Source organism: Notothenia rossii (assembly GCF_949606895.1).
Source record: "Notothenia rossii genome assembly, chromosome: 7".
NCBI classification, from domain to species: domain Eukaryota; kingdom Metazoa; phylum Chordata; class Actinopteri; order Perciformes; family Nototheniidae; genus Notothenia; species Notothenia rossii.
Window position 1 is genome coordinate 5,061,499 of NC_136905.1, and position 19,570 is coordinate 5,081,068.

Sequence of the window (19,570 nt, forward strand, 5' to 3'; positions counted from 1 at the left end):
ATGATAGACGCTTGTATCCAAAGCGACTTACATACTCAATACTGTGGACAATCCCCACAGGAGCAATTTGGGGTGAAGTATCTCAGGGACACAACGACATGCTGACTGCAGTGGGACTCGAACTTGCTACCCCCTGATACGAAGTCCAGCACTCCATCCACTGAGCCACAGCTGTCCAATTATTATACAGTGAGTGGGTCAATTTCGTCCATAGCATTGGCGCAAATCAGCTGCTTTAAGCTCTTTTTTTCCCATGATGGCAAAGCGTAGGTAGGGGAGAACGGGGTAAGTTGAGCCAGTGGGTAAATTGAACCACCCCCTGTAACTAGGCAACCCCTTATAGTTGTAATCAAGTGACCAGAAACTATGCAAGCTCCACCCATTTCTCATTTCCTGTGAAAGAGAGATACTCATTGTGGTCTGGTAAGTAAACATTTTTACAAAAAAACGTGTTTTGCTTGTCAAAGTGCATTTTCTAGATGTCAGCTGTATCGGATATCATGTAAAAAAAAAAGTATCCAGGTTTAAACACATATATTGTATATCTTGATGTGTTGGCAGCGTATTAAACCATGTGAATCCTTAAGCTAAAGATGACTCTGAATTTTAATGCTAGGCTATTTTTTCTAAAATGGTGGCTATGGGGTAAAGTGAGCCATGGGCCTTGGGGTAAGTTGAGCTAGTTTTTCAATGGAGAAATGAATGAAAGTAGACCAAGTTGATAATAATATTTAATTGAACTATTCATATCTTAAACTGCACTGTAACTTTTATCCATGTATTTTTTCTTTTAATGTTTATTTGATTAGCTCTTTTTAATGACTGATTTTAAATGCCATTAACTTAATTTATTTCATTTTTTGTAAAGCACTTTGAATTGCCTTGTGTTGAAAAGTGCTATATAAATAAACTTGCCTTGCCTTGCCTTACCTGTCAATCACAAGGTAGCCCTGAAGCATATCTCTTTTTTACTCAAAATGGGAACATCATTCACAAAATAAACATCATGTTGTTTTGAGGAACACTTGGAACTATAGTAAAAAAAGTTATTTTCTCACAGACTTCTATTCAATTATATTTTGCAACCGGTGAAGTCGCCTCCTGTTAAAATAAAAACCTTCATATTGGCTTCACTGATGTTGCTTAAAGTGTGCAATGCTCTTTTTTCCATGCATTCAATCACAGCACTCATCCACACCTTCAAATGTATTTCCTCAATCAGAGTTTGAGCAGGTTTGTCTTTTCCCATGAGAGATGTATCTATGTGTTGTTTACTCACTGAGTCACTGGTTTGTAGTGGGCTCTTATGGAAAGTAATGATGCAATGTATTTCTGTGACATATTAAGCAACATTTGGATAAAACCTAATGACCGTTAAGGGTTTGTTTGCTTATGTTGCATGGTTACACCACTAACATGCCCACACATGATGACGCAGATTAGCTGAATTATTACTAACAATGTTTGTTTGTTTGTTTTCTAAACCGTTCATGTTTCTTAATGTCAAAGATATTTAATTTAGTGAGTTTTTAAGGGGTTTGTTTTTTGTCGCAACTACCCTGATAAAAAGAGTATTACAATCAAACAGGACATTTTTTATGTGTTTTTAATAGTGTTTAGAATACAGAGACTGTGAGACTGACCGTTGAGCGGCCCAGACCAAGCAAGGAGGCAGAGGCAGAACGTCCAAAAATATAACCCGACGTGGGCATTTATTAAAATAATGTGCACAAAGTTCACAGCCTCAATCCTGCTGTTCTCCGTGAACACATCCTGCAGCCACAAAGATCTCACATACACTACCAGCCTAACAAGAAACAGCACTTAAATACACAGACTAACAAGACACAGGTGAGGGGGAGCAATTACAAACAGGTGAGGGGGGAGGAGACAACACAGGGCACCAGGTGAACACAATTGGGTAATCAGTAGGAGGGAACACAGAGACGACCGGAAGCAACAGACAAGATGGGGGTGAACACTTATACCAAATAAATACTACATCAATAAATTATATAAACATGTTCACGAGAGCTCTAGTAACGGCGTCTCGTCGTTACAGAGACAAAGCAACATCAGGATGTACCTACGTAGACAGACAGACAGGGGCTAATATTAGGGTTAAAAAGCACGTTAATATAATACCAACGCAGATGTGACAGCAGGAATGAGTCTGAAAAACATGGAAATGAGTCAGCATTTCAGCACTTGCAGACCCCTCCCCCATTTGGTGAGAAGCCTGAAATAATGTCTGTGGATGTGTGACACAAGCCGAAGAGATTTTAACGTTATGTTCATCAAAATGAAACACATCAGTAAATACTTCACTGGTGAATTTAAAATTGTCGGTTGCTAACAAGTGACGGCAATTACGCTTTGACAAAAATCATAGTGCTTTTTTTTTGGAAGATTTTCGAAGTATCATAAACTTTTGTTTGCCATAAAAAGTATGGAAGAATCCCATTGGCTCTTTGCAGAAGGAACCATTGAAATTAAAATGTTCTGTCAAAAATGTCTCTGTCTGTTTTGAAAATTAGACCTTTACCTAAACTTTACCAGACAACTGATTTCCTGCAGATTCTGCGAAACACACACACACACACACACACACACACACACACACACACACACACACACACACACACACACACACACACACACACACAGACAGTCAGTCACATACACTTTTACCATCAGCTCAGACCGCAAACTATGCCCTCAAACTACATTCAGTCCCTACTGTCCTGCCTTATTCCGTGAAACCACAGTCTCTCTCACACACACACACACACACACACACACACACACACACACACACACACACACACACACACACACACACACACACACTCTTAGTCTTTCAAAGCGTCCCAGGGGGCCGCGGCGCTCCGCTGTGTATCAGACAGCAGAGCAGAGATCAAGAAGATCAACAGATGAGAGTGATTAGTGATGAAGAGGAAGTCATGAGTGTGTTCCCACTCTGAAGCCGCACACACACCCACACACACACCCACACCCACACACACACACACACACACACACACACACACACACACACACACACACACACACACACACACACGGACCATATGCGGCGGGTGTAAATGACAACATTGTGAGTTATAACGTGTTAAATGTGAGCACGATGATACAAACTGCAGGATGGAGTGAGAGAGATAGAAAGACGAAAAACAGAACATGTGGAAGAAACCAAATTATTGTAAATAACACAATATATTATATCTTTGTAGACAGGTAGCGTAAGAGATCAAATACGTCACACATTTATCCGCACTAAGTATCGAGGCTGTTTGAAAATACACAACCGGAAAGAATCTGCCCCAGAATGAAATTATTCTCACATTGGCTTTGCTCGGTTCTCAGCCTAACGACGTCAACTGGTTCTCTATAGCCCAGTTTTATTACAGTTTATTCCTGATTATTCCCAATTAGCTGCCTAACAAAAGGCCTGAGCTTATTTACAAATCCCTGTGACATTTGACCTCTTGCTTCCTGTGAATAGCATTGCTAACACCTGCAGTGGTGGGATGTAATAAAGTGCGTTTACTCAAGGCCTGTTATTAAAGGTAGGGTAGGTGAGAATGGAGAAACCAGCTCGAGAGCGCTAGAATTTTAAAATACACAGACGAAAACAATCTGCCCCTTCCTTCAGACTTCCTTACAGAGCCCCTCCTCCTACACATACGAACGCGCACATGACCAATGAGGGCACGAGATAAGTTTGTGGTGGAAGGCTGACAGGCAGGTAGGCCATCCAGTTATTTTAGCCGGACCGGTGTCAGTACCGTATGTGTTCGCCCTACCATATGTGTTCGGGGTCCGTCGCTTACCAATGACGTCACGCATTGTGATTGGCTGTACGGTAATCGCACGCTGATTGGTGTAACTAGGGGCGCTGACTAGGGTATGCCGGGGGATAGCGGGTCACAAGCGTAAGCGACCTGTTATCATTCAGGAAACGACAGCGAAGCATCTGGGGTGTTTTCTGGCATTTATTCTGAGAATGAACACAACATTCTCTTTACATCCGCGTTGCATTTCACATCTCCACATAACTGCTCACGTCACTGTCACTAGTATTTATTTATACAAACTAGGGTTGTACCCGAATATCCGAATATTCGCTCGTTGGAGTACTATTCAGGTTTCAATTTCGTTTTTTGGATATTCGTTTCGGAATTTGGCCATATAAAATGTCCTCTTGGGTTGCCGTACAGCCAATGCGTGACGTCATTGGTAAGCGTAACGGACCCCGAACACATCTGGTAGGCCGAATACATATGGTACCTACACCGGCTCAAATTATTGGTCGTGCTTTTTACAGCACTACGGCTTCCACAGATGACATTTTTTTATGGATTTAATATCAAAGCATTTAATATATTCTTTGCTCTCGGGATGTTAAGAGCATTCCATGGAATATAACAACAAGTGTTTCTGAAGTGAATTACCTACCCACCTTTAATTTAACATTTTGTACCTTAAACTTATCTTTGAAGCTCCTGTTAAGTAACCATTGACGTCCATGCACAAACACATCAACTCAAATCAAATCAGAACTCGTCCTAAAGACTCAAATAAAGCATGATTAAGAGTCATTCATCATATTTATTTGACATCAGATGTCAATAATCCACGTGTAGTTTGTATGAGTGTGTTTTGGTGGCCATTGTTATAAAATTGAAATTGTTCGTCTTAATATTTTTGGGGAAAATTTATATTTTTCACTTAATTCTTAAGAAATATAACCTTTCATTTGCAATATTTCTACTGTATGCTAGATCTAAGATACAACCAATTGGAAAAGTAATACTCTGCCATAAGTAAACTATTACATTTCATTTGTCTCATTTACAATCTTATTTGAGGGAACCACAGAATTTTCACTCCTGCTTAAAACCCAACATCACCAACCTGCGTTTTATTTAATTTCCCATAATCCCTGAAGAAAAGCGAAGTTCTGTTTATTTATTTATTTTAATCTTTTTTTTATTGAGTCAGGCACAATGAGTTTACATTTATACAGTCAATATTTTCATTTATTGTTCCCCCTTTCCCCCCCTCCCGGTCCTAGCTAGTAAATTAAATAACTAACTAATAAAATAGATACATGTATGGGTAAAAGTTAAGTAATGTAGAAAATAATATGAAAAGAAAAAATGTATAGATAAGGGAATAAAGAATAGTAACAGTAATACTTGTACCCATATACTCACATATACCCACATATACACATACGTGTGTGTACATACCCACACACATGTACACATGCACATACATACACGTACCTACATACATACATGTATACAAAGACAGAACAAATAAATACAAATAAATAAATACAAATTAATATAACAAAAACAAACAGATCAAAAGAGACACAAGAAAAAATAAATAAATAAATAAGTCCTGTTTATTTAGCTGACTTTGTGTTGGTTTCTTTTTCAGCTCTGAAATCCTTTGTGCTGTGTGCAGAGGTAACTGGATAATGAGAGTGATTACTTGTTAACAGTTTACCGGCAGTCCAACTTTTATTTATTCCTGCTGCAGGCAGTAAACACATGCTGCTGCACTTTCAACTCATTATTGAACTGTGTTTCTGTGGCAAACAAATGTTTCATATTCCATATATGTTTGTTTTCTATTTGTTGTGCGGGTTGTAAGTGTTTTACATGTTGAACACTACCAGTCTCTCAGGAAACGTGCAGAAAGGAGCCGTTAAGCTGCTTGGGAACACTGAATCTGTGGGTATCAAAAGTCATTTGAGATTATAAAAATAGTGAGCAAACAAGTGACCTCTGATTTTGTAATCTGAAACAAAAAAACATCCACAAATCTGTGATCGAACGTGGCTAAATCGGGTTGAAAATGTTAGGTTTGAACAGCTTTTGAATAACATTTATATATGGTTATAAAACATATTTCTACAGAACAGTTGTAACCTAAATAACACACAGATTATAATCAAACTTGGCCCAATTTGAACTGTCCAGCATGTCAGTGTGTGATTAAGGACAAAAAATTAACCAAAAATAAAGGAACAGATCATTTAGTTTTTCATGAATATAAACGCGGTTTGTTTTCTGAGTTCATAGTTCAAATATGTTCCACTTTTGGGGCTGAAAATACCTATCAAACTTGCCTGTGACACAAATGTAGGTTTGAAAACGTTGTACTGTAACAACTGATCGATGAGACTCCACTGAGTGATTTAGGGATTTCATTCCCTCCATTTAAACCAGTAAACGATTAGTGTTTTTTTTAAACTTTCTTTTCCTGGCAGTGTGACACACACACACACACACACACGCACGCACGCACGCACGCACACACACACACACACACACACACACACACACACACACACACACACACACACACACACACACACACACACAAGCTCCCCTCTGTGGTTCTCTCTTCTTTCTCAGAGGATGGAGGACTGGACGTTCATTTTTAACGAGAGCGACAATCTTTTGAAGTTTGTAATAACTCAAAGGAAGCAGTTGACTCTCTCTTCTTCTCTCTTTTTCTCAACACACACACACACACACACACACGCACACACGCACACACGCACACACGCACACACACACATCTCCTCCTTCTTTCCTCTCACTCTTGTATTCTAATAAAAAGTCCCTCTCTGTTTCCTCCTCTGCCTCTCAAAGGAAAAACATCCCATCTTCTCCGGTTTGTCCCGTGATGCAAACATACGTAACTTTCCTTTTGCTGCACGAGAGATATAACTTCATCTAAACCATATTAATGACAATCAGAAAAAGTTCCTCGAGCATTTCTATTAGTTTGTTATATATTATAGCTTAAGCAAACATTTACCTCTGAGTTTTGTTACTTTAAGGCCCAATTCCAAACCGACCCTGTTTGTGTCCGTCATGAATCACGCTGTTTACAAAAAGTCCCGTACAAACATTTACTATCAAACTGCACGAAACAACACAGACATTTAATATCGTCACACAGATGTTAACAACTTCATGATGACCTCGTTTTTTCTTGACTTAGGATCATATACCCGTGTCCAGTCTAGAAAACGGTAGATGTGTGAATTTGATTGTAAAGAGTTTATATTTACAGGGACTGTTGCAGAAATCAAGCAGCTTATAAACATCAGATTTAAAAACAAAAAAAGGTTTACAAAAAATAAACGCCACTAAAGATTTTGGGAGTTTTATTTTATTTTTGTTAAGATTTCTTGAAATAAGACGGAATATTTAAATATATATGAGATCTTGTTATTAGCCGGGAAAACTTATTTTGAACCACCAGGATCAGGAAATGTTCTGTTACCAAATAAACCAATAGCCTCTGATGTCAGTTGGTGATTTTCCAATAAAAATGTCTGAGATACAGACAACTCCAAATAACATGTTTTCAGGAGCGTTTGACTAAACAAGATACTTCTGTCTAAAAACCAGACCCTATATCTCCCTGCATTGTAACTTATTAAAGGTCCCATGTCATGCTTTTCCGGTTATTACCCGTCCCCTTGTGTGTTATCAAGGTGTTTCTGCATGTAAACGGTCTGCAGTGTCACAAACCCTCAAAGTACACCATGTAGCCGTAGCGAGTACAACTCTAACACAGAAAATACCTGTCTATGCTGCCTGTTAGTGTATTCTAGAACCCTGAAGGCAGGAGAGACTGAAAAGAGTCAAGGGAAGCTTATAAAAGTTAACAGCATTTAATTACATAAAAGACACGGTGGTGTACAAATGAAATGTGCGAGTGGAGACGGTCTCCTCATCCGACCGGTCAGTACAGGTCAGGGGGTAGAAGAGATCAATTATTGGCTTGCTCTTCCTGTTGTCATCTGAGGTCTTCTCCTTTTTGCCGGCGTCGTCGAGGGGCGGGTCCAATGCAATTCCTGCGTTTTTCTGTTGCTAAATTACATCATTCTGGTGTCTGTGGTTATTTAAACATTCCCTGATAAACGTTATTCAGCGTCAATAAATGAGTGCTAAACCCAGTGTGCTCAGTGTACAACATCACATGTTATTTCACCTTCGATTCACGGTTTGAAAACGTAGCATTTCACCACATGCTAATGCTAACCGGAAATGAAGAATTTTCAGAATAAAAGTGTTAAACTAATAGTGTGAAGTTCCGGTTTTTCAGAATAAAACTGATTTAAATTAAATAGTGTATTTAATTCAAATTACGCCATATCAACATTGATTTTAACTTCTAACATGCCCCAGAACGCCTCGTTGGAGATTTCTCTTTTTCTTCCTGGGTACAGTGACGTGCCCATACCCAAATGGACCCATTGGACGGCGGGACGCGGCGAGGCTGTGAGTCAATGTGTGAGCACCCCAGCCAGGCTGTGGGTGTGTGTGTATGTTCGGGCTGGTTTCGGGCTGGGTTTCGCTCTCTCGCAGACGGCCACTAGGCTCACAGGGAAGGGAGGGGGGGGGGGGTCAGGAGCTCCAAGAAGCCGTTTAGGACAGAGAGTGAATACACATACTATACAGAGATGCTGTATGAGAAACCAATGTGAGTTTGGAACATTTAGCACAATTTAAATCTGTTCTAGTAGACCTCAACAATGTAAAATATGATCAGTAGAAATGGCCATGACGTGGGACCTTTAAGTTATCAAGTCTTATATCAAGTGTGAAGAGATATTCTCACTAGAAATTAGACGAATATTCTTGGCAATATTTAAAGTTTTTAGTAGTGAGAGTGGGAGTGGATAGGGGGCGGTTTGGAATTGGGCCTTAGAGCACATTTACTCTCAGTCGTGTCTCACTGAGAAACCAAACAGACCTCCATGGATGTTTTTCTCTTAATTTAAATCCTATAATCTCTCCTCTTCTTTCTGGAGAGAGTTGTGACATCCCAGGAAACAATACTGCCTCAATAATGAGTGAAATAAACTGTCTTCACGCAGCATTAAAATGTTCCTTTAAATATTTGTGCTTCTGCACCACAGACTGAGCGGACTGAGTCACAGGGCTGAGTGCAAACACCTGTTGGCTCCAACAAAGACACAGGACAAGGAGAAACAAACACAGCTTGTTTATTCTACGTGTGCATCGGTCTAATGTCTTATTAGCTTTGAAAAAAGTAGTCATTTTAATGTGTTTTAATGGATCAACCATTTATCACATTAGATGTATATTTATTGTTTATTTGATATGCTTATATTTATGCTTATTATGCTTTGTTTTTGTTGGTAAAATCACTGCTTTTCAGACAATCCACAGCAGTTGGTTGTGACAAATTCCAGCCAGCCAGTCACGCACACACACACACACACACACACACACACACACACACACACACACACACACACACACACACACACACACACACACACACACACACACACACACACACACACACACACACACACACACACACACACACACACACACACACACACACACACACACACATGTTGCCAACTCTACATCCTGATCCCAAGGCTACGAAGGAAAGGGACAGACACTGTTTTTTAATAATAGTGTTTGTGTGTGTGTGTGTGTGTGTGTGTGTGTGTGTGTGTGTGTTTGTGTGTGTGTGTGTGTGTGTGTGTGTGTTTGTGTGTGTTTGTATGTTTGTGTGTGTGTGTGTGTGTGTGTGTGTGTGTGTGTGTGTGTGTGTGTGTGTGTGTGTGTGTGTGTGAGAGAGAGAGAGAGATCAAAGTGTTAGAGCTCACCAGCACCCATCATCCACATCCTCCTGTCATTCTCTCAATCTGTGTGTCCATCTCCCTTTCTTCAGCACCTGCCCATTAAAGTGCGGCGGGGTTAATAACAGGTCCCTCTGTGTGTGTGTGTGTGTGTGTGTGTGTGTGTGTGTGTGTGTGTGTGTGTGTGTGTGTGTGTGTGTGTGTGTGTGTGTGTGTGTGTGTGTGTGTGTGTGTGTGTGTGTGTGTGTGTGCAGGGGGAGCTGCTCTTGACAAAAAGGCAATAAAATGGCTCCCAGTTTTAGTTTCCTTGTGTTATTTGTTGTGTTAATTGTATGGCACAATGTTCAAACATGTTTTTTAATATACAAAAGATCAGCAGTAGGCCTGTAAAATGTGCTACCGATTGAAAAAAACATGCAGCTTATAACTCATACCGCACATACAACATAAGTGTAAGGTTAGTCTAATCTCTGACCCTCAGTGACAACCGGGAGATGTTAACTAGCAGCACTACGCAGCAGTTGCATCACACACACACACACGCACGCACGCACGCACGCGCGCGCGCACACACACACACACACACACACACACACACACACACACACACACACACACACTCCTCCCGTGTTCCAGTAACCGTATAAAACACCTCCCCAGTGACCGGGTCAACATGGCGCAGGAACAGCAGCAGCAGTTTGTACGACATGTGGACGTCTGCAGGAAGAGGCTGCTGCGGTTTAAAGATGAAGAGAAGAAGAACCAGGATCCACATGTGGAGATACAGGAGGGGTCAGCGGGCGACGCTTTCTGCTGACTCATCCTCCACACATGTGTGACAGTGTGTGAAAGGCACAGACAGATTAATACGATTTAACAAAAGTGTACATTTGTGTTTGCCCCATGACTCCAATCCTCACTATAATGTAATGGTTCCTTCCTTGGATCATGTTCAACATTTTCATTAAGTTTCATGAAAATCGGGTCGGTATTTTTCTCCCTAATCTTTTTGAAAAACAAACTAAGCTGTAAACATTTCACCCTTTTTGTTCATCCCTGTGAGTTTGTCTTTTATTTGGTTCGGGGCTTTCAGTGTGTTTGCCTGAAGTCTACGTCTGTGTATTGTATCATCTCATGAATGTCTACATTACATATTGAACAGATTAACAAGACACATCTCAGTGTATGTGTTTGTTTGTGTGTGAATGTCATATTTATATATTTTGTATTTGTATTTTTTTTAGCAGAACAAAATCAAATGTATCTGTTTTTGTTTCATATTGGTTTGATTTCCTCTTTAATTGTTACCAGATGTCCATGATGAACAAATGTAAGGACAAATATAACTATAATCAGAAATGTTCCAGTACTTCAGGTTTCCTTCGTTTGGGAGACTTCAAAAAGACAAAAAACAATAGAAACATAAGTATTATTTGGATTATTAAAGAATAAAGCTCAGACTCTCCTCCAGACAGAAGCACTGTTTGGTAATTTCCCTTTTCTTGTTTGCATCGTCATCTGTTGAACTGAGATGAAACAAATGAAGGAGTGTGTGTGTGTGTGTATGGAATCGTTTCATGTTCATGTACTTGTGTGTGGGCGTGTGCATTGGTGTACTGTATGTGTGCGTGTTTTTCAATAATATCCATACAGAGCGTGTATGTAGAAAGATTGCACGGGGGTGTCTTGATTGAACAGCTTGTGATTTTTATGAGCCACATGCAATTTATGAATTATTGTACACACACTCACATCCTGTCTTTTATTGTAGGAGATGCCTGTTCATATGTCTGCATATTGCAAACACACACACACACAAACACACACACACACACACACACACACACCCCCCCCCCCCACACACACACACACACACACACACACACACACACACACACACACACACACACACACACACACACACACACACACAAAGCTACTGTATATTGTATGGAAGTATATGAGAAAATCAGCCCATTATTGTTAGCATTCAAATACTTTGTTTATTATGTCAGTAAACATTTGCTGGATTTAGGTCTTCATCTTTTGCTATGTTGTGTTCTGTTACATTATGCTATGTTATGCATTATATATTATGTTTGGTTATGCTGTGATTTGCGATCCTATTTTATGCTATGCTATGCTATGCGATGCAATGCTATGCTATGTTATGGCACAGCATTTTTGGGATGGTGAGAAACTGAATATTGATCGCCCTGTCTAGGAATATAGGAATTGAAAATGAAATTGACTCTGAATTTGACAACGCTAACATCAGCAATGCTAACATGCTGATGGTAGCGTAGCATATTAGCTAGGGCTGCATGATTTGGGGAAATAATCTCATTGCGATTTTCCTGACAGATATTGCGATTCGATTTGCGATATTTGTTTTTAAGCGACCCAACGGAAGTTTATTGTAAAATGCGGCCATATCTCCGGCTAGGAAGGTCGTATCAACGTGCTCCCGTCTCTAGCACCCCCGCAGCCCGAGCTACGAGTGAAAGAACTAAACTTCCATGAAACTTCCGTTGGGTTGCTTTAAAGTCAAGCTTCAGTTTAAGATTCACCCTGTGATAGAAACATGTAGCATTACTAACCTGACTCAGATGGTTTGTTTCACCATCTAGGAGAGCTCCATTGGAAGCCATTTGGAAAAGTATTTCAAAAATACTTGGCAGGTGATTGGATCAATCTGTCTATCACCTACTATCATGGGCCACTTCTGATTGGTTAACAATGGCTGGTATGCGGAACACTGCAATTCTGATTGGTTAACAATGGCTGGTACATGTGGAGCACAGCACTTCTGATTGGTTAACAATGGCTGGTACATGTGGAGCACAGCACTTCTGATTGGCGTGGATGACTGACACACAAGAAGCAAAAAATATATATATATCGCAGGCTTTACGATTTGATGATCGCATCATTTAAAATCGCGATTTAAAATCGATTAATCGTTCAGCCCTAATATTAGCATGCTATGTCTTCTCATAAGCACTACACACATTACAGCAGAGGTTGATGGAAATGTTGTTGGTTTTGCAGATTTTCGATCATAAACCAAATATATTGGGTGTATTAAATAGTTTGCTCTACCAACAACGTGATCATTTGTCACAATTATCAACTACAGAAACACAAATACATTTGGCATAAATGTCTGCTGTTCAAAGGTTTCACTGTAACAGCAGGCGACAAAGACCAAAGAGAAATTCATGACCAACATCTTTACTATCTCCTGTAAAGACGAAGAGGCAAAGCTCTTACTGGTGACAGCTTTTATAGGAAACGTGGTCTTAATTTAAAGAAACATTTCACTCCCAATTGTTTCCATAATACTCTCATTTGTTTTGAATTACTTCTGATGATGTACTGCACTAAATGTAATTTTGACATTTTGTTGTTTGATATTGTCCCCGTCTCCGACTCCAACTGTCTCTGTTCACTCTGAGCCAATCGGAGACTGTATCCAACACAAAAAAAGACTTGTGACTTCCTGTCTCAGAGATTTTGGGAGGGGAAAGTGAGTTTCGGGAAGTGGGAGGGGGGTGATGAGTGTGAATCACCCGTCCTGAGCGATGACCTTCCTCGAAGCGACGTGATGATGGGCTGCGGCGTGTTTACGGTAAGACAGGCGCCGGGGACGCAGAGAAACTTCTTCAGTGGCGTCACACTGGAACACAGCATGGAATAGAGACTGTTTGTGTATGTGTGGCGTGTGAGTGTGTGTGTATGTGTGTGAGTGTGTGTGAGTGTGTGTGTGGGCGTTGAAGGGTTTGTATAGATAGTGGTTTCGTTATGAGAGAAACTAATCGCAACAATTCAGGGGAAACTGACGAAGAAGATCTCCTGAGACAAACGAATCAGAAAATGAAGACATGAAAGACAATAATTGTTGAATGTGTGTGTGTGTGTGTGTGTGTGTGTGTCTGTCTGTCTGTCTGTCTGTCTGTCTGTCTGTCTGTCTGTCTGTGTGTTGTATATGCCTTGTGTTTGGATTTGTATCTATTTATAATTTTACAGTAAGTGAATGCGCATTTCCTGGTTTGTTTGTGAGTTTATTTAGATGTTTCCTAATAAGTGCTTGTGTGAATGTGTGTGGGCATGGGTGTGTGTGTGTGTGTGTGTGTGTGTGTGTGTGTGTGTGTGTGTGTGTGTGTGTGTGTGTGTGTGTGTGTGTGCACGTAAATCATAAAGCCTCTTCTCTGAAACGATGCCAGCAGGCTGTTGCTGTTTAGAGTCGAATCTCTGCCTCACAGTCTGAAGCTGCATCCTGATGGAAGACGTTCAAAGGACTTCGTCGAGGGGAGATTTCGGTCATTGTGAAAGCACATGAAAGGTCAGGAGTGACCAATATTTCTAGTATTGATACTACTATGAGTGTGCAAAACTAATGACGCGGCATTCTGTCTGAAGGGTCTTACTTTGTTCCAAGAGTCTTTACATTTGGTTCCCACCATCTCTGCTTGTTAGCAAAAAAAACTTTGAAAAAAGCAATCAGAAAAGATCAACTTCTGCTGCACATCTTCAGAATTTGTAATTGTGATAATAATTATTCTTTTGAATTAAAATCTTTATTAAAATGCCGTTATGGGATACATGTGATTTATTGGTTTTCATTTATAGAGTTTAAAACATTATTCCAAAAAGACCAAAATCGGCATAAAAAAACGACTTCCTTTGTGAGATAGTTCAACTCAGTCTCACGGCATTTCGTGTTATAGTCTCAAAATCTATTTAATCTATTGATTCGGGTTCACCAACATGATTTTTGCATTTTTTTCATGTCACACAGAACGATTTTAAAAGCAATGTATTTCTATTGGTAGCATGTTTCGTGTCCACCACGTGTTTTTGTCCGGTCGGGTCTTGGGATACCGGAAGCTGTGTGGTTCATAAAAACATTTTTTACTCAATATCTTACCCTAAGCCTAACCCTATCCATTTTATTTTGTATAATATCTGAATTTTTTTGCCATCCGCGAGGAAAATAAATGAGCCTCAGAATACTGAAATCTGTATTTGTTGCTATTTGGTGCAGGCACGAAACATGTAGTTACCAATAGAAATACATTGCTTCTAAAATCGTTCTGTGTCAGAATACTGAAATCTGTATTTTTTTTAATCAGTTTTTTCTTCTAATTTGTTATTATTTACATTGCTTTTAAAATCGGTCTGTGTGACACAAAAAAAATGGCGAAATCGTGTTGGTGAACACGAATCAATAGATTAATTTCGTGACTATAACACGAAATGCCGTGAGACTGTGTTGGATTGTTACTGATCTCCTATCATAGCTGCATTTCAATCAGGAGAGACTTAATTTTGTTTAAAGAACATTTATTGACACATGTCATAACTGATAAGTCTTTGGCGATTAGACCCCGATCCTGAAATGGTATATCTAAAGGGGGAAATGCAGCCGTGAGCATATAGGGAACCCCCTGGTGTCTAGACACTGGTGATGATGCTGAAGATCTGGATTCCATGAGGAGATGGGTTGAAGAGGGGGTGTGATGAGGTCTTTGGGTTAGCTCTCCTGGCTCTGGATGAGATGAAAGGAGGTGGATGGGGAGGAGGCGGGCGGCAGCATGAACACCGGAAATCACAGCTGACTGCAGGAGAGAGGAGAACCATTTTAAAGTTTGGCTGCAGCTCAGTCATTGGCTGCTGGAGAATGAGGCGAAATGTAATAGCTTAAAAGAACGCCCGTGATGAGCTGAGTACATGCACCTGCGGAGTGAATGTATATATGTGCCCAGGGTGTAATGTCCAGCATACTTTGAATTCTACCGAGCCCGGCGTACTTCGTTTGGAGAAATTTCGAGGCTGCACATGTGTACACTCCGCGGTCTTAAAATCCCCACAATGCTTTGCGCACGGACCAATTTCCCCAAATCTGTGGCGGAAAATATAAGGCGGGGCCTCTCATATGAAGCACACCTGCACACTTGCTCGCCTGTTCCACTCTTCGTTTTCCGAATGCCAGGAAGGATTCTTGCCTCGCTTCTGAAGCAAGACGCTCAGAAGACGTGCTACCAAGCAAGCGTACTCGACATTGAGAAACACCCCCAGTCTTCCTGAAAGAACTTGAGCTGAGCTTCATTTCAAACCCTACAAAAACAAATCTAATCGAAATGTTTCAGTTTTTCCCAATTCTCCGCAAAGCCATAAGACCTTTTATTTTATTTTCTGGTAATATTGGCCTATTTTGGCTAAATCGTTTGGTGTCCTTTGGAAACATTTACATAATCATGATTCCATAAAAGAGTTGAGCAAAACGAAGCAAACAAACCAACACAAGGGTCAGGAGGTGTATTTTTTCCAAACTTTGTCTAAGGGTTGACCTACAGTCTCACACTTTGAAAACCCCTGGACTACACAAATGTCACCTGTAATCTCCCCTATACCACCAGCTGTCAGATGGACATCAGTTTAACATTTAGTTTGTGGGTGTCCCTTTTCTTCAAAATCCCAGGTGGGACCCAGGTACCCCTCAAAAACACACCTGTTTGCTCTCATGGCTCCTGAATGGTGGAATGAGCTCCCCATAGAAATCAGGACAGCAGAAGCTCTTCATAAGTTCGATCTATCTAATCTATTTCCATTGTTCAGTACCATGGCAATTACATTTAGCACTTTAGAAATTCCATTTGTAACTAATTCACCAGCACTTATAATGTTATGACTTGCTTGATGTGAATACTCTTCACTTTCATGTTGTTCGGAGTTTGAATCTTTATCGTTTTTTCACTTATTGTAAGTTGCTTTGGATAAAATCATCAGCCAAATGTAATGTAATGGACGCTCTTCATGTAGAAGAGAGGGCAGTGTTAGACGAGGTACAGTGGAGGAAATAAGTATTTGATCCCTTGCCCACTTACAAAGACATTAACAGTCTATATTTTGTATGGTAGGTGTATTTGAACAGTGAGAGTAAGAATGTCAAAAAGAAAATCCAGAAATGGACATTATGTTGGGAAAATATTGAATGTCCTCTTCCAACATCAGAGTCCACATGATAACAAAGGTATCCCAACTGTAGCTGTGAACATGACAGGATGTGTGATTACCTAGAAGAGCATCAGGACTGTTTGAGGCATATGATAGCTATGTGATTAAAATGATGATTCAGCCTCTATGGAGAGAGACATGTGACAAGCATGATCATTTCTGACGTGGAGCTAATCTGAAGTAAACATTGAATACTGCTTTCTATTCCTCCATCTTGTGACTGTGGAACTCCCTCTCTTGGATATCAGCATGTGAAGGACACTGTTCAGGAACTACTTGATGCTCGTATGTGATGACTCCTTCCATTCTGGAGAGGATCACAGATACATGGATCCTGAGATGGAAGCTCAAGCCGGGGACCAGTGATTATTAACATTTAAAAACTCGGTACATTACTTGGTACATGACAGGATGTATGATGTATGATTACCTACAAGAACCGGTATTCCTCCATCTTGAGACTGTGGAACTCCCTCTCTTGGATATCAGCATGTGAAGGACACTGTTCAGGAACTAGTTGATGCTCTGTATGTGATGACTACTTCCATTCTGGAGAGGATCACAGACACATGGATCCTGAGATTGAAGCTCAAGCCGGTGACGAGGGATATTTTCCTAACACATTATATAAAAGATAACAATTGATATGCATTTCACTGTGGGAAATAAGTGTTTGATCCCCTTGCAACCAACAAGAATTCTGTCTCCGGTTACATACGTCCGCTGTAACTCTATCAAAGTCTCTGTGGAAATTGGACAGCAGAAGAACAAACCAAACGTCACCTCAGGCGAGTTGAACGCAGGCCTGGGGTTTCGGTATATGTCTGTCTGTGTGGGATATCCCCCCTCCCACAGTGGAGGTGGGTGTCGTCCTCCCACGTTCAGAAAATATCTGTGAAACCCCGGCGTCACTGATCCGATGCAGTGGAACCTGCTGTGTCAACGGGTGACTTGAGAAGTTTCCCTGATAGTAATAATAAGACGGAACAAACAGGAAGGAGAGACGCAAGTGTGCAAAAGTGAAAGATGCTGACTCAAAGGGTGGGGGTGCACAGAGGCCTTTTCTGTTGCCTCATGATACTACTTTCTCATATGGTGACTTTATGGTCTGCGTGGGATCCTTAATAACACGAAGAAGGAATGGGTTTCATCACTTCCTTTCAGTCAGTTAGATAAGATTCAGAAGAAATCTGCTTTGGACGTGTCAAATATGAAGTTGGCATAGTCATTTAATGATACAGGATTGACACTGACAGTGTGTGGGTTAATGTAATGATATTGGAGGAAATAATATGTATAAGAAGCGTTCAAATGAACTGTGGGGATCACAGTTATGTTGTTTGAATTCGATGTTTCAAAGACAATTTTCCTGCAAACATGGCCTACATTAATTCATAGTCTTCCTTTCTTTGAATAACTCAGAAGAAACCCGTTTTAAATTGACCAAATTTGAAGTTGTCATAAATCTGAATTGAAACATTGAAACAGAAAATCTGCGAGTATGGAGTTGTAATCTTAATGAAGGACACTTAAATAATAAATACAGTTACAAATATATATTCTATGGGAATTTATCTCATTTTAAAATTACAGCGGTCAATTTATCTTACATTGGTGATTTTATTTATTTAAATGTAATTTCATTATCATAATTATTTGTATTTATTCAATCAATTTTATTTTAAATTGTTCCCAATAAATTGCATATGACTCACATAGTCTACATCTTTGTATGTTGTTGATTTATTATTTGTATCAATAGTTTTTTGTGATGTATTTAAGTTGCTTTGCTCTATGACATGTAATGTAATGTAATGTTATTTAAACCCTAAGTGGTTCCTTCGTGTCTCTCTTACTAATATACGATCAGAGAGTTGAGCCTTACGGTTGGGTGTCAGGACAGGATGCTGAAGTCCACTTTCTACTGAGATTGAGGACTACATGCAGGCTCTAAAATGAGTCATGTAGTCTGCATGTCTCCAGTTTGCAGGATAAAAGACAGACCACAGTTACTGCAGCCCATAGGGCACAGAGGGCTGGGTTCCCATTTCCTGCTCCAGTCTTAAAGTTCGGCATCGCACGGAAATGGACGTTAAGATTGACGACTTTCCACCAGAGAGCCTGGTTTACTACAGAGGTAAAATATGGTGATCAATGTGAAAGGAGGTTAAAACATGGCTGGTGATTTTTTAGCCCGAACTGGTTGGTCTGCAGTCTCTTTATTTTAGTTTATTGTCTTCCTTAACCCTAACCTGGCCTTCAAAGGTGCAACAGCAGCCAATCAAGCAGAGTTTGAACACACCCAAAGTGTTTTGAGAAGAAGTAAACCCAGGTAAGTTGAGTGAAAACACCTGTGTGGATTACAGGCCTTTCTTGCCTTAAATCATTTTCTTAAACATGTTACAGATCACACAGCAATATTATTCTTCTTTTGAAATATTTAATGGTAAACTGGTCTCAAAGTGGCAGCTTAGAAGCCACAACCTGTTAAACCCCGAGCCTGTTTTCCAGGTCTCAGGCTCGAAAATGACATTCCCAGAACAAATGACCATAACTTCCCTTCTAAAAGGGGAGAATTAATAATCTTGGAGTTGGATGTAGAAGAGTCAGAATCAATATAGATTTTTTTATTTTAAAGTAATTTGAACATAGTAAAAAAATGTAAATTATCGTGTCCATCCAAAAAAAATAAACATTACTTATAGTTTCATTTCAAACCTTTATTTATCCAGGTGTATCCCATTGAGATCATTGATCTCTTTTTCAAGGGAGACCTGCTCAAGTAGGTTCCACATGAAACATAAAATAGTGAAAACCACCCTTGAATGATGGGATGGTAGACTAAAAGCTTGAGGAATCTAACATATAATA